This window comes from Thermobia domestica, chromosome 18 (assembly GCF_964235325.1).
Source record: "Thermobia domestica chromosome 18, izTheDome1.hap1.1, whole genome shotgun sequence".
NCBI classification, from domain to species: Eukaryota; Metazoa; Arthropoda; class Insecta; order Zygentoma; family Lepismatidae; genus Thermobia; species Thermobia domestica.
This window is the reverse complement of record NC_137471.1, coordinates 66,802,433-66,823,752: the sequence shown is the minus strand read 5'-3', so window position 1 is coordinate 66,823,752 and position 21,320 is coordinate 66,802,433. Positions and strand designations below refer to the sequence as shown.

Below are 21,320 nucleotides of genomic sequence, written 5' to 3'. Positions count from 1 at the left end.
AGAATTTCTCTGCATTAACATCAATAAAAATGAAGCACAGAAATTCAGAAATTGTTTGAATCCAGAATCAGCTCTGATTCTCGCACTCACGAAGATCCGATCAAGAATCGAGGAGTCGGTGTCCCGGGAACAAGCTCAGTCATCCCATTAACAGTTCAAAAGTTTCTTTTAGTTTTTGAATTTTTAACATTGTCCTCAGTGTGCGAACTATCCGGGAGGATGAGGAGAAAATCCTACTCAGCAGAACTGGATACCTCCCATGTTTTGAAATTTCCCGTTTTATTTTTTTTAATTTTTTCCGGATGTCCACTTTACTCCTCTCTAAATAGTCTCTTAAATGGCACACTGATTGTTCTTTTTTTGGGTCTCTATTTGTCCCCCATTTTAATCACAGAACGTGTGCATTAAATTTATTAAGTTTATTAAGTTAATTTCGACTTTATTTCTTTTAAACAGCTTCAGTTGTACACAATTGGATGGTGAACTGTCTAAGGGTACATGAGGGAAAAAAAGGTTGAATAGCACTGCTTTAGTACATGCTGGGAATGAGCAAGGCTTTGTAACGAGGGCGAAATTCGTATTCTTATGGGAAAAAAAACTGATGCTAGCGATGAAATGGATGGTGAATTATATGAAAATTACTTTAAGGAAAATTTACTTCCGAATCTTCCTCCGTGGACGGTAATAGTTATTGACAACGCGTCATATCACAGTTGAAAAAAGTATTGCCAGCAAAGTCATGAAGGAAACACGCAATACAACAGTGGTTGAGTTCTCATAATAACGCATTCGACGAAGATATGCTGAAGAAAGATCTAATGGACCTTGTTATCTATTCATAGATTCGAGTATAACAAATGCAAGGTTGATGAATGGGCACAAGAGGCAAGACATGTTATTCGGTTACCGCCTTACCATTGTGAGCTTAATCCTATTGAGCTAGTGTGGGCTCAAGTTAAATATTAGGTAAGTGTCAACAATACAACATTAAACAGAAAGACGTTGAAAAATTAATCGAAGAAAGTTTTCAGAAAGTGAAACTGGAAGAATTACGTGAGACATGTGCAAGAAATCGAGACAGAAATGTGAAATGCGGACGAACTTCAAGGCGATACTGAGCCGATAATAAGGGGAATCTACATCCTCAGTAGAAGAAACAAATAGAGAAGAGCTTAGAACTAGCTCGGGAGAGTAATGCTCCCGGAAGTAGGAACAAAATACAAGGTTATGATTGGTTGACGTTATCCATTTCTCGCCACATAGCATTCATATAGCAGAAATCAACCGTATGCTGCTGTCGGCCCTCGTGGGTTCAAACGTGCTAATAACGGAAAACGCTTTTGGTGTGGGTTCAAACTCGGCCCAAGGATTTTTTTTTAATTTCGTAACAATTTTTTCATTAAAATAAGATGAAAATAATAGCCTACTCAAAAAAGTGATTTACTTACTTTGTGTAGATAAGTAGTAGTAGTAAGAACGGGTTAGAAGCCCCGCAGAGCTCGTTTTGTTCCACCTTAATTCCCGTGATAGCTGCTGTGACCAACTTAAAACAGCTGCCTAGGATAGCGCGTAAAACAGCTGGCTAGAGTAGCGCGCGAATAAAAGTACTTCCAGGAGTATTACTCTCCCGAGCGGGTCGTGAAGAGATGGTAGGAATAGAGCCCTTGGAGAACTAAAACGTCTGGTAGTAAGTTTTACATATTTTCAGCACTTTTAAATTGTACTTATAACAACATAGAATTATTTAATTTCCACTTAAATTTTGCCTCAACATTCATACATTTAGTAAAGTTGTATTATACTGTTCATCCCTTATATATATTCATTGCATAGCGAAGGACGTTTATCAACAACTATTCAGATACGTTATTTTATTTGACTATTAAAAAAAAAAGAAATGGGTAGGGGAGAGGGGGGTACATTTGAACAGGGGGTACCTTTGAACATTTAAGATAACAGGCTAGAAATAATAGCATATCTGGTGGTTTCAAAATTTTTAGTTTGGCAAAACTGCGTTGCGTGACGGTCAACTGTTATCTGCCATTTTAGTGTAACTGTTGATGAACAGCAGTATTTTGTTACATTTGTGGGGTGGAAAATTGGAATTTTTGTGAAGTTTTGTAAGATTTTTGACAGAAGCCTGTGTTTTGATATTATCTTCCATTCATTGCAGAAGCAAGTACATTAATTTACTTATCTAATGTTGCCATTTGTATTTCACAATAGTTTGTACTATCTGGGTAATACCAAATTCAGCTTGGTCATGCCGGTTGGGGCAGTTTTGAACAAAAATTAGGGGGCACATTTGAACATTGTTCTACCTCTACTTTTCTGAAACTTATAAGTACCACCAACATGTTTGTGTTCTCAGACAAGGAAGACAAATGTTCAGTGTCAACTGCTGATATTGTGTGTAGACTTTCTAATCCCACAACTTCTGGAGAGACAAAGCGTACTGCAAAAATTCTGACATTTCATGTTGATTTGCAGAATTTTAGGGTAGAATAAATTTTGTGTCCAGTACCCGGTTAGTGGTGAAAAAAATGTAATTTCTTAGATCTCTTAGATTGCTAGTAGTAATAGGTTTTCCATTAAGCCTATCAGGTATGACGAGCAAAATTAAAAAATGAATCATAATCATATTTTCACAGATATGCTACGATGATCGTATTCTTTTAAATTTATCTTCAGATCACACCTACGCCTATAGATATGTTGTCCACATATCCTTTTGTGTGTGTGTGTGTGAAACACAAAACACAAGGAAATCTATCACCACATACAGAGACATATTACAAAAGATACAAGAACATATACAAACGGGTTCTGAAAGCAGCAAAAAAATTACACAATGACACAATCATTAAAAAATCAGATAATAAGTCGAAGGCGTTGTGGAAACTAGTGAAGAGCGAGTTAAGTTTAAACACTCGTAATGATGACGGTAATTTAGAGGTAATTAAAAATGGCAACATAATAAAAGACCCTTGTATAATTGCTGACCTATTTAATAACTATTACACCAACTTATCACATACGTACAATAATGATCCAGCATTGTCCACTTCAAAAATATTCTCAAAAATTTGCAACAATACAATGTATCTACATCCAGCTACTAATGCAGAAATAATAAAGGTGGTAAAGAAAATGAAAAGTAAATGGTCAGCTGGCGTAGACGGCATACCGCCAAGTATTGTAAAGAAAAGCATTAAATATATTGCTGACCCTCTGTGTTTCCTCATAAATATGTCGTTTTCAAGTGGAGAATTCCCTAGTATATTAAAAATTGCAAAAGTAAAACCAATATATAAAAAAGGCGACAAATCAGCGCTTGAAAATTATAGGCCTATTTCGCTTCTCTCAATTTTCTCAAAAATCTTAGAAACCACAATGAGTGTCCGGCTAGCATCCTTTTTACTTAAATATGATCTAATAACACACGAGCAACATGGCTTCCTACAAGGGAAATCAACGGAAACCGCAATATATAACTTCGTGGAAAGTGTACATAAAAGTTTAGATAGTAAGGAGAAATGTATAGGTGTTTTTCTGGATCTTTCGAAAGCATTTGACTTAGTGTCACATAGAAATCTCCTCTCAAAGCTACAAGGTTACGGAATAAGAGGCATTGCATCCAAATGGGTTCAATCGTATCTGAAAAATCGGCAGCAAGTAGTAGAAATTACATACAATAACAGGGATACAAACCAAACTACACACTACATATCAGAGAAACAAGAAATAACATGTGGAGTGCCACAAGGATCCGTATTAGGGCCGCTATTATTTTTGATATATATTAACGACCTACCAAGTAATATTGCTCCAGCAGAAGCATCCCTTTATGCAGATGACGCTAATATTATAGTAAAAGGTAAAACAAATGAGGTTGTTGAAGGTAGTGCAAACGAAATCCTTTGTAAAATCTCTCACTGGGTTAAAGAAAATAAGCTTAAATTAAATATTGAAAAGACACAAGCAATTAATTTTCATCACATGCGCAACAAACATGCACAGCCTAGGAACATTATAATTCAAAATAATGAAATAGAATATGTAAACTCAACTAAGTTCTTAGGAATTTGGATAGATAAAAATCTTTCTTGGGATGTGCAAATAACTAAGCTTAGTAAAAAATTAAACCAAATATATTTCGCAATTAAAGTTCTTAAAAATGTTTTAAGAGAGTCTACTTTAAAAACAATTTACTTTAGATTATTCCAATCGAATTTAACATATGGTATTATATTTTGGGGAAATACACACAAGGCCAAAGTCATCTTTACGATACAGAAACGAATAATAAGATTGATGGCAACTGCTAAACCAAAAGATCATTGCAAACCAATATTTAAAAAACTTCGTATACTTCCAGTACCCTGTTTGTATATTTTAAATCTATTGATATTTGTAAAGAAACACCTACAAGGTATCCTTACGCGAGTAGAACAGCAACATGATCATGACACAAGAAACAAAGAAAACTTTTCTATTGTAGAACACAGAACAGTATTATATGAAAAAGGATGTAAATACGCGGGTATCATGCTTTACAATAAACTTCCGAAAGAAATAAAAACTCAGGACTCTGTTGCTAAATTTAAAAAAGAACTCCAGAAATATTTATTACAACATTGCTTTTACTCGGTAGAGGAATACATGAACTGCTAAGTAAATAGAAACGTTACAGGATATACAGAAAATCAATGTCATTACTTGCTTTTAGCATTACATATTTGTTGGAGGGTTTCTAAATACACTGCAAGTAATAATTGCTAAGTTTATTTTTAACAATGATGTCATGTAAAATGTATAGTGTAATAAGATGTAAGAAGTAAGGCTTAATTACTAACCTAGTGTATGTAATTTTCACTATTATTGTTTCTTTTACTTCTGTATTCATATATAAATGACGTGTCCGCTTCATATGCATTGTATTACAGTGCTAAATGTATGAAAAAAGGACGAAATAAATACAATACAATACAATACAAACATATAACGTACAGCATATATGCATGCCTGTATTTAGGTAACTACTATTCTGTGCTCGAACACAGGACGTCACAATTTAGGGGGCGGCAAAATTTTGGATTAAAAAAAAAATAGATTCACAATAAAGTTATATTTAATACTATCACACTCAGAGTCCCGCGCAAGAGCGAGAAAATGTTTAATTCGTTCTAATTACAGTAGTTTTTAATTAGCTAGCTTATCTGATTATTTTTAAAAAAGTCATTCTCTCCTACTCCCACCCCAAGGGGTGAGGATGAACTTGAACATCATGAAAACTGATACCCTTAAACTCAGCGACCTCGAAAACAATGAATTCAACACTAATATATGTCGTTTTCGATTACTTTTAAACTCTCGCCCGCTTCACTCGGGAGTTGAGTATGACCTTGAAGTTGAATTGGATTAAAACTGTCACTATTCATCTCAGTGACCCCAAAAACTATGAATTCAACTCAATTCAGATGTGTTTCCGAAGGGGAGGCAAATTATTTAGAGCACAGAGGCGGACAATATACAAATACGGGCCTGCATATATGTTTCAGCAATTATTACTATTATTATTATTTCCTTGCCATACGCGATTGGTAAAATCTTGTGCCTTAAACCGTTAATGGTGCTTTGTTACATTAGCCTTGTTGTTCGTAAACGAATTCATCCTGAAAATAACGATTATTCTAGTAAAATAATGGTTTGTTCAAAACTGCCCCACGTATATTCCCCATGCTTGTTTAAATCTACCCCCCAAGGGGGTACATTTGAACGACACCCCCTGCGCCCTTGCACAGAATGACAAGATCAAACAAAATACTCTATTTTATGGCAAATATAATGTATATTATATTTAGTTTTTGCTACAGTTCTAGGAGGAAATTTACTGAGTGTTTGGAAGCAAAAACGAATATTCGAAAACAGATGTTCAAATGTACCCCCCTCTCCCCTAATTACAATTTGTACTAGTTGTATTTCATCGTATGAGTTGGCAATACTGCCTGTATTGTGCTGCAGCTATACTCATTCCTCTTTTCTGTATGACCAGTGGGCGAAGTGAGACGGAATGCGGTGGTATGCCATACCGCCTCTGATTTTTCCGTAATGAAGGCATACCGCATCTGTATTTTCAGTAATCAAGACATACCGTCACTGGAGAGTAGATGCTAAATACCTTTCATAAATTCATTTTTATACACAGTAATTGACGAATAGCTTTGCACGCAAAAACATTTTATTTCTTATGCAGAAATAATTTTGAAGTGGACAACACCGACATTTTCCTACCTTATGTTTTTAAAAGGAGGTGTCTTCAAAGAAGTTCATCTAGTTTATATTTTGATGTACCATACTGAATTGTTTCTTCCTTATGTATGTGTCTTCTTGCCTAAATGCTTTTTTTTTTTTTTTTTTTTTAAGTATGGGTTTTCTGCTGTGAGGGGCGGATCTTCCGGTGTTTTGGAATACCCCTCAGTCGAGTGGCGTCCAGTAGTTTTCCTGCAGGAAATTGTTTTTGAGCATTTTCATCTATACAACATATACAACATAATACATCACAACATACAACATAAGGGGATATTTTTTTAATTTTTTTTTTCAGAGAGTTGCTGCCGGGGGATCAAAGTCTCTCCATGTCCCTCCCTCCAATGGTTTTCAGTCATTATGTAAAAAGAAATGCAATCTTTAGGCAACATACCTTCACTGTATTTCAACATTTAGATAGCCCGTATGTCAAGTCAAAATCGTAATGAAACATACCGCTTCTGCTTTTCCCCCACTTCGAACACTGTGTATGACACATGGAGCTGCTATCCTGTATACATAAGCGCAGTAATCTATTATATCTCTGGACGACCTTTAGCCTTTGATTGAAAGTTAATGTTTATTCTTCCAATACTTTCCAAAAATATTTTAAGAAATTAACAACACTTACCTGCTAAATAGTTAGTCCTATGAATTAGACCTCTTCATCTGATGTAATGTAATACTGCAAAGTCACTCGAACAGCAACACAGCAAGCTGGAACACGGTGATGAGCATCAGCAAAACCATTATCCCATAAACAATCTTCCCTCAATGTAAAATGTAATACTTACGTTCAATTATCCACGAAGTTTGAGTGAACTCGTAACAATGTTTTGCAATCCAGCTTTGCAAACCATCAACAGAAGTATCGAACATATATTCACGTAAAAATATTATAGAATTCTATAAACATGTCAAAACAATTTGCAGTTACAAAGCTTGGGAAGTGATTTCACACGCGCACATAACACGAGGCAAACAAAAAGTTTAAAATCGAAGTTGGCCTTATTCTGAACTTCACACTATGTGCGAAAACATACTTCAAGATTACAGATTGCTATACTGCTTCAAACGACGTATTTGTGATTAAGTTATAATGATCGTTGGTTTCCTTTATTTCTCTAACACTGCAGCACTAAGTTTTTGTAGTTGTAACTAAGCAAGGCCAATAATGAGTCAGTGGTAGTGCTCACATCTCGTGTGTCTCACTCAGCTTCTGTCAAGTGAGCTTTATGATAGATAGAGCGGGTTTCTTGGGGCTCTCCCGCTTCTTTCCACTTTCTTCATTCGACCATTATCGTCCGTCTCATTATTACCGTCTCCCTTAGCCTCTATGCATCCATACGACGTTAAAAATTCACAAAATTGAGTAATGTTGCAAACCTTACCAATGTTTATCATATCTCCGAAACAGTTTGGTATCAAATTACTGTAAACGATATTATGACTCTACGCCTGTTGAAAACCTCGAAGTGATTTATGTAATACACACCTAAGCATCTTTTCGAAACAAAACCTTCTGAAAAATCAAAGTTTCAATTTGTTGTTCCTTTTTATTTGAAAAATGTCACATCATGAACACAGCATTTGGTACTAACCAGTGGCTCGTGATAGTGTTCACCCCTGGTTTACCGTGTGAGTGGCTTTTCTCGGGGTTCTACCGTTTTCTTCATTCCACTCATTCCCATCATTTTCGTCTTTTGTAGTCTATATGTTACAACTCTGGGACATACAACAAAGACTCCGACATCAAGGTACTTTGGATGTGCAATGCCTTGTCCGTCTCAACTGCGTTATTACTGTTGTACAGCCTCCAAATATGCTGATAGTGTAACAGTATTGGTTTGCAACGTTGAACAATAAACGTGATACAGTACAATGTCAAACAATGTTCCCCCTGTTAGTACAAAACTTCAGCTTTTATAATATATTAGTTTAAAAGTTACAAGGGCACTTCAAGATAAATTGACCATCCTATACAAATACAAAGATAAGTTTTTATATATTAAGCAAATTGATTCACTCAATAAAGAAAAAAAGGGGGGAACAGAAAAATCAAATCCTTTTTTCACTAGTCATAATCCGCCTTATGCAGAGTCGTTTTGACGCATTATTAGCGTCATCCTAAAGGTCTGACTACTGCAGGAAACATATGTTAGTCGAACTCCTTAGTATGACACTAATCACGTTACAAAACGACTCTGCATAAGGCCCACTGTGTTTTTGTTGTATTACGAACTAAGTTTCACAGATTAAGCTGAAACCTCTATATCTTGCGAAGTTTGGGAAATTCTTTTTCTGGTTGGGGATTGGAAGGGAAATTGTCATGTTCATACAACCTCACCACATTTAATTTCAACTTTCTAGCATTAATATTACACAAATTCACACACTTCTATGTTGTTAGCCACAACACAACACGTAGCCTACTTTTCTATTTCTGTGTTATGCATGACATCACATATACTCAAAACTGTGAACCTGTTTCCTCAGACAAATAATAATATAAATCCGTAAACGCATCGTTACAAAATTACAAAAGGTTACTGAAATGATACACATGAGATATCAGAACAAGAAAACATATTAATCTGTACTACTTACGTAAGTCGCTGTCAAAGTGAGGTTCAATACCCGAGCATATTGAATATTAAATTGTAAGTTACAGTACTGTAATTACTATAACTCTCTGTAATCACTAAGGTTTCATTCACTGCCATCTACTGAACTTTTTTTCAATAACCTTCAGTACTTTTGTAATGATGCACTTCTGGAGATACGAGGATTGTACTGAAAGTTACGGGAACCACGTACTGGGAACAATGTAATCTGTTAAATCTTGTTTTAGTTATAAACTGTCGTCTTTGTTCGCTCTAAATGCAAAACCGTATGTAATTCGGAATCTTTGTCGTTGCAGGACACTAGTTTGAAGTAAGGAAGTCGTGATCAAAAATGAATCTGACGAGAGAGCACTTCCATGCCATGATTTATTACGATTTTCGCCAAGGGTTAACACAGCAAGAGTGTGTTCGTCGGATGACTGCTCCTTTTCCTGATGAAGCCCCATCGCAGACGACAATGTACAGGTGGTTTTAGGAATTCAGATGTGATCGGGTCAGTTTATGAGGATCGTGCAATCGTCTACCGACAGCCATTGTGCTCAAAAATATCGAAGCTGTTCGTGAATTTAATTAACACTGATCGATATGTGACTTATTGCGAAATTCAGCTTTCACACAGCAGTTGCCACAAGTGATTTTCTGGACCAGGAAAACGTTGAAGTCATGACGCATCCAGCTTATTTCCCTGATTTAGCCCCCAGTGATTTCTTTTCGTTCCCAACAATCAAGAAGATGATGATTGAGAGGTGTTTTTGCACTTCAGAAGAAACCACCGAGACATACAAACTGCAGGTTTCACACGTACCAACTCCGAAGTGGCACAACAGTTTCAAGATGTGGTTCTATCGCATGAAACAATACATTGTGCACAGGGAGAGTACTTTGAAAAGAAAAGAAAAAGAAAAAAAAACAAGTGTTGTACTTTGATGTTCTTGCGTTCTATCTTTTCCCGAAACGTTCACTGCAACCCTCATGCTTTACAAACCTTTTTATTCCTAATGACTTAAGGGGTAACATACAACTTTCTGCGCATATATAACTGGGACACCCCGTATATCAATGGAGGAATGTTGGATGAACCATATTTTACAAAGTTCTTTGGCAGTACTAAAACACATGTATCTAAAATAGTTTTAAGGAATCAATTATATACGGAAGAAAGAAAAAAATAAACAGAAAAATCAAATCACTATATTCAATTTCTATACAAATTTATTTTGATACTACGAGATTACATCAGCAGTCGTCACTTTATCAGGAACTCAGTTACAAATTTCAAAAATACATTTCGTCTTCCACTTACTGAACCAGAAGAAAAAGACTTATTTTTAATCAAATGAACGTCTTCACTCTAAACTTGTTAAATCAGGACACAATTCTTTAATTGCTTCTATAACCATGCAGCGCACTGAATTGATCGAAGTATAAACATTGCTTAATACAAATTTCCTTTATTAGTAAATTCTGAAGCAATCGGGTAATACTTAGTGATTACAACTGGAACCCTATAGTAAAAGGAATATTACTGCATAAAGAAAGACCGTTTTGCCACCTAGCATCGGTCATTTCCTACTAAACTGTTAAATTAATAATCTTAAAACGCTATAAATACATGTAGAAATTATGATGGAGCTTATTCTATTTGCTTTTTCCTCTTTCTGTGTTCGCGAAAGAGTATACATTTACCAACAGTTACTGCAGCACAGAGCTCAAAATTGAGCAAGGAAAAAAAAGTTTTTTATAAATAACATGTGATTTTATTCTTATATACTAAAATTTAACAATAATATTGATAAATTTCTCAGTATCACCAGTTGTCACACTAAATAGAATCTTTGAATTCAGTAGAATTCCACCACATGTTTTGAAACTTAAAATTGTACTTCCGATCATGTTATTGAGATCCATTAACCTGGGATAAGGACGAGTAATAGCACAAGATTAATGTGCTATATCTTTTTACGTGTAATTGACGCACAGATTTCAACTGGCACTAGAGCCTGCTCGTCCAAATACATGGACGTTTTCTTCTTTCTTTTTTGGGGGAGTTTGTAATACTAATAGGATAAAGAATTATTACAAGCCATGTAAAACATTAAAGTACACTACAATCGTATGTGGGATGCAAGCTTCACCGCGTATTTGCTCGATATCGAAATTATATTAACTTAGGTTCAGGTCAGGAGGATTTAATACTTAAACAAATAGTAACAGTAGCATGTAATCATGAGTGAAAATGTGAAAAGGGACAGGAGGCACCGAAATACATCTCACCTAGGGTGTCAAAATACCTAGAATCGGCCCTGACCTGAACACATTCATGAAAACGCGAATTCCTTTATATATATATATATATATATATATATATATATATATATATATATATATATATATATATATATATATATATATATATATATATATATATATATATATAAAGTCTAATCCTATGTGATTCAGAATTTAAAAAACACAGTTCCCAGTCCGACCAGCGCTATGTATGACAAATCAGAATAAAAAATTTTGCAACATTCTGCCATTCTGTTCACAAGCTCACATAGCCCGGAATCGAATCACAGATCCCTCGTACCCTCGCCCTCTATCGCAGAGCTTTCAGAAGAAAAAGAAACTCGCAATGTCTATGTAGAAGACTTTCCTCTAAATGGGAGTCTAAATATTACATAATCAAATAACAGCTAATTACAATTATACGTATTTTTTTGTTGTCACAAAATCTCTTTTGAAAGGCTTCGAATAACAAAATACATATAACCGGATATTTAAAGCACGAAAACCAAACTACGCCATTCTAAACGATTTACTTATACTCTTTTCATTGATTAAAATAAACATTCACAATATCCCTATGTTAGATAATGATGGCTGAAAGTTGGTTTCTCTATTCTGAAATGGCAAAAGACCATATAGAAAAAGAAAAATTAAAACCCTACGGAATAATAATAATAATAATAATAATAATAATAATAATAATAATAATAATAATAATAATAATAATAATAATAATAATAATAATAAAGAAGAAGAAGAAGAAGAAGAAGAAGAAACAGAAGGGGAAGGTGGCTCAGTGGTAAAGTGGTTACCTTTTGGGGAGGGGGTTCTCTGTAGCATGAGCTTGTGCGAACATAAATCCTAACAGCTCAGATTTAAATACCAATTAAAACTGATTTATTATAAAAATCTTAAACAAAAGGATGTAACAGGGGATAAGAATTGATGTCTCACACAAAACTTGTGAACGAAAAGATAAAACTAGTTAGGCAGAAGGTAAAAGAGGGAGGAAATTGTGGCTCCGATCATGATTAATAAAAGAGTAGGAATGAGTACTAGTCTCAATATACCTGGTTCCTGCTGATGTTGTCCTGGAATGACGAATGAATTCTCCTCTATGTCTTCCTACTTCCTGGCTGGAAATTGGTAAAACAGATAAAATCGATGAAACTGACGTCTGAATTGGAATCCCGTCAAAACTATTAGGGGTGTAGGTTGGAATTGCCATGTGAGTTGTTCTTTATCTCTGAATGGTAGTTTGATCACTTGTTGCAGATTGCTTCTGCTGCGATGAACCTCTCCTAAGATTCAAGGGTTTAGAGCGAACTTTTTCAATTGGGTGCTATTCTCTTTTTTGATGTTGATCTTCTGTAAAAACTGCCACAACTATCCCGATAAGACGTCTCTCCTGTAGTTTTGTTCAGAGGGGACATTGGCGCTAGTATTCATAAAACTAGGAAGCACTTGTAATGCGGAAAGGAAGGAACCCTAGCCTTACCTTTATTGGTTAATTTACAATGATGAAGTGAATATGAAAGCTTACAAGTTCGTCTGAGAATGTACACTCAAGATTAAATGTTTTGTATAGGCTGAATTAATAATTTGAATGAATTTGAAGTAATTTGATTTTGAATTAAACTATTCCATTGTTTTGCATTTAGTTTTAACACAATATGACAGCAACATACGTGATTTCACGTTGCTGCACACTTTGGTGCTAAGAGTTCCCGGTTCGATCTCAGTTTATGAAATGAAATGAATTTTTCTTCTTTAGTTTAATATCTCATAATTATGCCCTTTCGACTAATGGAGACGAATGATTAACGACAGTGAATCACTGTGAAATTAAATATTTTGTGCTCTCCCAATGGGAATCGAGCCTGCGACCATGTGCATCAAAACCACATGCACTAGCCACTAGAGGGGGAGGGCATATATAAATTTGGGATGGCCAATATCATGTATGTGGGTTTTCTCGGAGTTTCCCGGTTTCCTTCCACACATTCATTTTTTTCAATTCTTTCATAATTATTCAGTTTGATTAATCCCTTTTTCCTTAGCCTAAAGAGCATAATAGTTGAAAGTAGAAGTAAAAATTTCCGTTTTATTTTAATAATAATAATAATGATGATGCAATGAAATAAATGAACCACCTAGCACATTTTTCTTCACTAAATAATATAACCAACAATAGTGACAATGTATTTATCCCAGTAATAATAGCGTTTAATATTCGGTTAGCTATGGACAAATAATTATGACGTGAAGTAGGCGATTACTAAAGCTAGGAATTTTAGATACAATTTTTTTTTCGGGGGGGAGGGAGCAAATTTCAAATGTAAATACTCACACAAACAATACCAAAACTAATTATATCATATATTAGAACTCAAAATTCACTGATGAATTAAAAGGTCTGGCTATAACAAGCACTAAATCATGTTATTAAGGGTCTTCACCACAGCGAAATTAAACTACCGCTAATTTTAGAGATTTGCTGTAATATTTTCAAAACAAATAAAAATATTCGAAAAGTAGAACCGTAATGAACTAGACAATACGATTTTGCATGTGATACCTTTACCACAATTCACCTATCTGCTTTTGGAATGCCGCTATTTACAGAACCCGCAAAAATTGCTAAAATCTATCTACAGTTCCAAATCGAAAGCAAATAGATGAGTTACGATAACGGTATCACATGCAAAATCGTATTGTCTAGTTCACTACATTTCTGCTTTTTGCATATTTTTATGTTTTACAGATATTACAAAAAACACTAAATATAGTGGTAATTTAATTTCGCTGTAGTGAAGACCCTTAAAGTCACAAGTCCGACAACTATTAAAACAGATATGATTTAAATTTCATTAAAAAAAAATCGCTGAGGTTGCTTCTCTGGTAACTAAATAATGCTCGTGTCTATATGGTTAGCGTGTGAGTCTGGCCTGGGAGACCAGGGTTCGATTCCTAGTGGGAGCTCTGGGAACGCGGGGGATCAGTTGGTAAAGCATTTACCTCTGGTACATAGGTCCTCGGTTCGGTCCCAGCTCGTGCCAAGTGAGATTTGTGGTAGACAAACACTGTGTGCGTGGGTTTTCTTGGGGTTCTCCAGTTTTCTTCCACTTTCTTCATTCATTTCTCATCACCGTCTCTTTGAGCCTAGCCGGCATAATCGTGAGACGTAAAACTTAAGAATTTCATTTTTCATTCCCAATAGGAGCTCGTTGTTCGGATCTCACGTTAAGCTGTACGTCCATATTACACAGGCTCGTATTTAGGTAAGTGCTATTCTGTGATCGAGCACATGGCGGCAGAATTTAGGGGGCGGCAAAATTTTGGATTTTTTTTTTTAAAGATTCACAATAAAGTAATATTTAAACCTAGCAACCCGCACAAGCGCAAGAAAATATGTAAAATGTGTTTAATTCGCTCTAATTATAGCCGTTACTCATTGGCTAGTTTGCCTGATTATATTTAAAAAGTCATCCTCTCCAACCCCATCCCAAGGGGTGAGGATGAACTTGAACTTCATGAAAACTGGTACTATAAAACTCAACGACCTCGAAAACTATGAATGACCTTGAAGCTCAATTGGATTCAAACTGTCACTATTCATTTCAGCGACCCCAAATAACTGTGAATTCAACTTTAATATTGGTTGTTTTCGTGGGAAGGAAAAATTATTTAAAGCACACGGGCGCACTACATATAAATACGGACCTGATAATACACATAGCCTTGGTGCTAGACGGGACACTACAGTGCACCTTAACCAAACCACTCAACTCATCCGGCCACAAAGTACATATCTGAACGCACACAAGCAGTCAACAATACCCACTGGTGATTGGTCAGTTTGATGTTGCCACTCTTTACTCTCTATTCAATAGTTTTCGCTTGACGGTGTTGCACTGAAGCAGAAGTACTGTGATGCCACACACGATCGGTGTTCCTTGTTTAATTATTGTAGGAATTAAATGGGGAAAATAATCCAAGAAACGTTTTAAGATGCACAGGTAGAAAATTAAGGAAAGGCGCATGCACAACGTTGAGCAAAGGTGCAAAACAATGCTTTACTTGAAGAAAACAACTGTTAAAAAGTGCAACCAAAAGACAATTAGGAGTGTTTATTTAATGTTTTCTTTGGAAGACAAACTAATTTGTACATTTTATAGCAAAGAGAAATATGCAGTACGTAGAATTCGTAGTTCTAGTGATTACATTGTTCTTAGCACATTGAGCAACTGAGGATGAGAGGTGGAGTGGATCTCCAAAACTTACCGCTGGAATAACACATTGGGAATGTAGGGTCATTTATATTATTTACAAATGCAAATTAATAAAATAATACAATTACTTATAAAATTTTTATATTCAATGACTGGAAAAATACGGCTCTGTACTTATTCTTCCTAAGTTAACGTTCTCTTAATATTTCTTTCTTACTGATTCTCTTCCTCCACCCATCTGATGAAGTGAAAGCGAAAGAACGTACATTTAGGTTACACTGTGTCCATATTATAGGGTTCCTATCTGGTTTCTGGAAACCAACTTGATTACAAGTAGTGTGGTGTCACTGTTAGGTGTACGTGTGTTGTTGTACGAGCAAGGTAAACAACAATACATACAATATGCTAATTCAGATTCTTTCACTGCAGTTGGCCTGGATATTTCCAGTGTCATGCTAGAAAAAATTTCAGTATACCACGGCAAACTCAAGAAAGAAAAAAAAAGTCATTGTCTTATACGACTGCTGTTATATTTAACACCCTGTAAAATATATTGAAAAAGCAGTCTTCATCAATATTCTAATAGAAAGAATGCACAGAAACTAGTGGGTTAAAATCGAGAAAACAGAAGAATGAGTGTTTTCTGCCAGAATGTCTGTCATAATACAACAAAAACACTTTCAAATTATTTTCCTCTTTCTTCATGCTATCCATACATAATCTGCAAGTAAATGAGATACTGAACATTCTGTGTACCAAAAGGCTCAAAAAGAGCCCGCAGTGGCTCAGTGGTAGAGCGCTCACTTATGGCGCATGGGGTCCCTAGTTCGATCCCAACTTGCACCAAGTGAACTCTGTGGTGAAGAAACACCGTATGTGTAATTTTCTCCCATCTTCTTCATTCTATCATCATCCATTTCATAACCACAGTTTCCCTTGGCCTCAGTGCATCGTGGGTCACTAAACTTTAAAAAAATTTAAAAAGTCAATCATGTGCCAGTTAATGACTCGTTTCTATTCAATGGATCAGAAAGTTGACATGTATTTTATATTTATGTCGTCCCCTCAATATCAATAAATACCGTCATAGAAAATTTATGATTCCCTGTCCATTTTTAGTAACTTATGTTATACCTTAAGGTATTTCACATTAAGCAATTATTGATCTTTTTCTGATTTAAATTTTAGACTGTTCTCCGTATTCAGCTCTATATCTTAGGCTACACTTGTACAAGAAAGAATCAACAGTCAGGATTAGTTCTATGTATCTAAGCTATCAACTAGAAGCAATGAACTAGAATATTCAAACTACCAAACTCAAGAATAATAACACACGATCTCACAATAACGAAACTAATAAATTTCTTGCGTGGTGACTGGGTTGATATACGTAGGAAAATTGTAGATAATTCTGAAAGTTGAACAATCAACAATTGAAAAATGAAATTAAATCTTTGAATTTTACGTTCCACGGTTATGTTGGTTAGGCTAAAGGAGACGGTGATGATGAGTAATGAATGAAATGGTGGAATGAAGAAAGTGGGAGGAAACGGGGGAACCCCAAGAAAACCCACGCACACGGCGTTTGTCCACCACAAAGCTTACTTGGCGGTGGATGGGATCGAACCCGGGACCCCAAGCACCAGAGGTGAACGCTCTATCACTGAGCAACCGCGGCCCCTAATCAACAATTGAAAGATTTTGAAATTACAATAAAAGAATACAATAAAGAATGTGTCAACAATGGAGGAGGAAGACAAATAATCAACGTAAGTTCACAACTAAAATATTCACTACATCTTTCTTTCCAGCCAAACAGATTCTTGTTTCGTGGATTTCACAAATGAAAACCTCTTATCATATCCATCCGACAAAATTTTCCGCCCTCAGAAAACGCTACCCGAGCCATGGTTCATGTTAGCCCATGCTTAAGTACGGCTCTGTATGTACCATACATCCAGAAATTCAGAGAATTAAGTGCTAATAGTAGAAGCTGTCACCCTTCTTCCTAACAGATCGAATTTTTCGAAAACTGATTATAGTAAGACCTTTCCGCAGGCAATGATTAAATTTTGGACCCAAAATTATCCCTATCCACAGGTTGCTACCCGATGATGCATTATATAAAGGATTTTTCTTTTATATAGCGCACTGATTCAGGCTGTTCGAAATATTTCACACGATAGAAAAGTTGGGGAAATGTAAATTGGATATCACTGTTTATACTTAATATAAACTGCTACTGATCTTCACGACTAGATCGACCAGAGATCTCAATTAACTCAAACGCTGGATCAGCACCGAAAATTTTGTAACCTCATCGACGGACTAATTATTTGCACGAAGAACCATAGTTGTCGTGCTGTATCTCACCAACTTCTGCCTGTTAAGTGTGTCTTTCACCTTCATATCGCACATAATTTATTCTGTAGAGACTTTGTTGCCCCGGGGTTGAAGCCTGATCCTAGATTAGATTAGTTTTTTTTTTGGGGGGGGGGGCGCAAGAGGGTGCTGGTCCAGGATGTGATGTAAGTGGGGAGCTGCCTGAGTTACGACATAACGGTTTCCAGTAAATAATGCTCTTTTTAAGGGTATCGAGAGTCGATGAAGCTGAAAAACCATCACCCACCTTAGCACGTATCGTAAATTTGGTTATATTCTTTCGTGAACAGTAAAGCCATGAAGTTTTTATGCACAGATTATTTACTGTATAATTAATTCCAGGGTTTTACACCTAGATAACACAGTAGCCCTCCTTGGTCATCATAGCTAGCGCACACTATTGGTGCCAGGAGTACTGAGTGTGATTCAGATTAGAGAGTCTTGAAATTTGAATGCATTAGGTAGTTTAAATTCCTCCTTAAACTGTAGATCTCATACAGCTTGTGTTGAAAGGGACATACAACCAAAGTATAACAGCGAAGTGAATGAATCAGGAGACAGGAGATCTCTCCAAGCTTTGACGGGTAATAGGCAAAAAGGTGTACTTGCAATTTTACCGCCTGAGTAGTCCTGACCGAATTGGCGAGAAGCGAACTTTCTGTGCTTTTGAATTTAATTTTATTTAGTTTAACGTCCCACGTATATGGTCCAAAGATAAGAGAGACGGTGATGATAATGAACGAAAGGGTGGAATGAAAGAAGAAGGACGAAACGGGAGACCCTCGAGAAAATCCACAACCATATGTGTGCGTATGTCCCTCCTATAACTCGAATGGGTAAGTAGCTCTACCTTAATTTCATCAGTTCGGTGACAATGAAATACATTAAGTGGATTTTATGGTGGACAAACACCATGTGCGTGGGTTTTCTCTGAGTTTCCCGCTTCCTCCCACTTTTCTCATCTATTATCATCACCATCTTCTTTAGCCTTCGTGCATAAACGTAGGAGGTTTTTTTTTTAAAAAAAAAAAAGAAAAGAAAAAAAAAAAAAAAAACAACTACGAATGGTTCCAAAAAGTTGCTCTCCACTTTCTAAATAGTATCGCTGCTAGCCAAAGGAAACATACAACGATATGTAATTCACAATGTTTCATTATTATTATTTAATGAAATTTAAACGAAAACTATAATGCTTTCTTTCATTATAACATTTATAGGTTAACGCGAGATATAAGTACTGGCGGAAGTACGTCATGCTTGACCTATCCACATAGGATTGATTAAATCTTTTTCTTTTCTTTCTTTCTTTCTTGTTACAGTCCATGAATATGCGCTCACAGGATAAAGGAGACGAATTATTAATTCAAGTAAATAACTGTGAATGAATTTGTGGTATGAGAACGGACGATACGGAATTCGATTTTGTCTACCACAAACTCGGACTGAACTAGGAATCAATGATATAAGAAGTGGGAGCCCTACCACTGAACTACCGTACCCCTCACAATCAAATCTTGCACATATTATTTGCCTATCTTCATTTCTGTTGCTCCTTCTATTGTTATTGTAACCATGGAGGTGTGAAACGCTGGACTGAATTATAAATAAACCTTATATGAACTTCTACGCTTGAAAAAGTGCTCCAAGTTTGAAACCTATGCTTTGCTGCTAAAACAGGCGAACAAGAATGATAAGCGAATCTGAAGGAACTGGAAACAGAAAAACAATAACCTAGTGATTGGCATGCGCGCCTTCACTTCCAATTCCTATTGCAGCAGCATTTTTTGTGTTGGTCGAATATGGAAAACAAAAGGAAATACTTGAATTCAATCAAATGACCGGATATAGCTGTCTTGGGATGCAACGCCAGTGAGTTTAATATAGATTAAATAATAATAAAGCCCAACATTACTTCTAGAATCTCGCATGACCTGAGATCAAACCATCGACTACCCGTATCAAAGATGAGCGCTTTACATACAGCCACCTTACTCATTCCCAATGAGAATAATGAGAGGAGACTGTGTTTCAGTTGTAGAGATCGTGCGTGAGATCGCTGGTTCAAATCCAATTCCAGCCGAATGGGCTTTATGGTGGACAAACACCGTATGCAGGATTTTCTCGAGATTGTCCCGTTTCCTCTCACATTCCTCAGTCCATTATTTCGTTCAGTATCATCACAGTCTCCCTTGGTCCTGAAGCATAATCGTGGGACGTTAAAAACAAAATCCTAGGCCATGTGAGACTGTGGAGTACGACATCGTGTCCGTGGGTTTTCTCGCGGTTCTCCCACTTGTTCATTCTACATTTTTTTTTAAAAAAAAAATAATAATAATAATCGTGGGACGTTCAAATAAAGATTTCATCTTGTTTCCTACTTAGAATAATCAATGCTATCGCCTACCAAAGCATTTCCTAATATTCATAAAACAATATGTATTTATCGAGAGACGAGAAAACATTTCCCTAACATCAATCATGGTATTTAACTAGATCAACACGGTAAAAGAACGTCGCGAATTCTAACAATTGACTTCTCTGTAGTAAGAATACACTTTCGATGTTTATTAGCTAGCTAGACAAATTACCTGCCATCACGTTCCTATAATTAAACTTCGACTAAACAAGAGTGTCAAGCAAACAAAGAGTAACCAATAATATATACTCAATCAGTTGGAAGGCTAACAAAGGTGATGCTAAATCAAGATAAAAGAAGAAAAGGCTACAGAAAACCCTTTAATAATAATAATAAGCATATTACTTTCACGATTCATGCAATATGAAATTACAGTGTTGGATCAATAACATTCCTTCCACACTATCCTCAGTCTTCCACGGAAATCTAACACCATGAGAAGGTAATAGGTTTAGCATTCTAGGCTGGAGAGCAATCGGAAGAAGCATCTTCATACTGAAAAGTCAAATGTCACTATGTCTAAAGTGTAAAATTCTTAATGAATGTATTTTGTCTGTCTCGACATATCGATCGGTGGACACTACTAAACTCAGCCGGTAGGGGCACTTGGTCGAAAAAGTGTAAAAAGCTTTTACAGACCAGCCATCCTGAATGAGGTTTTCTTGGATTTTCCTCATTCATACCAGGCAAATGCCGGGGTGGTACCTAACATATAACGCTTACTTCCTTCCCCAATCCTTTGTTCCTTCCCTTTCCCCGGATGCTGTGCTCGCCGAGGGACGTCATCTCTCAAATGTGATGGGCTAACATGGCCACAGATGCTGAAAACCCAGAAATCTAAATCCTAAATTCATTCGTCATCTGCAGACATTCGTCATCTGCAGACTACACAATGAAGTATAGAGATATTTATGTGAAGAATCACTAGCGAAGATAGGAAAAGAATCACATGAATCCGAAAGAAAAGAGAAATAACGATTATCATAAAGAAACACCAGCAAAGATACGAAAAGAATCAAATGAATCCGAAAGAAAAACAGGAGTGACGATTATCATAATGAAACACCT

General features: G+C 36.0%; 1 protein-coding gene across 1 annotated transcript in view; it reads right to left on the bottom strand.

The window, feature by feature from the left end:
- The window catches only part of LOC145674868 (thiamine-triphosphatase-like), a 578,824-nt gene that overhangs the window by 543,982 nt on the left and 13,522 nt on the right, over nucleotides 1–21,320 (bottom strand). Inside the window, exon 2 of the mRNA XM_081745113.1 lies at nucleotides 6,941–7,026. The gene's annotated coding sequence lies outside the window, so the exon portion shown is untranslated. The remainder of the gene's footprint in view (nucleotides 1–6,940; nucleotides 7,027–21,320) is intronic.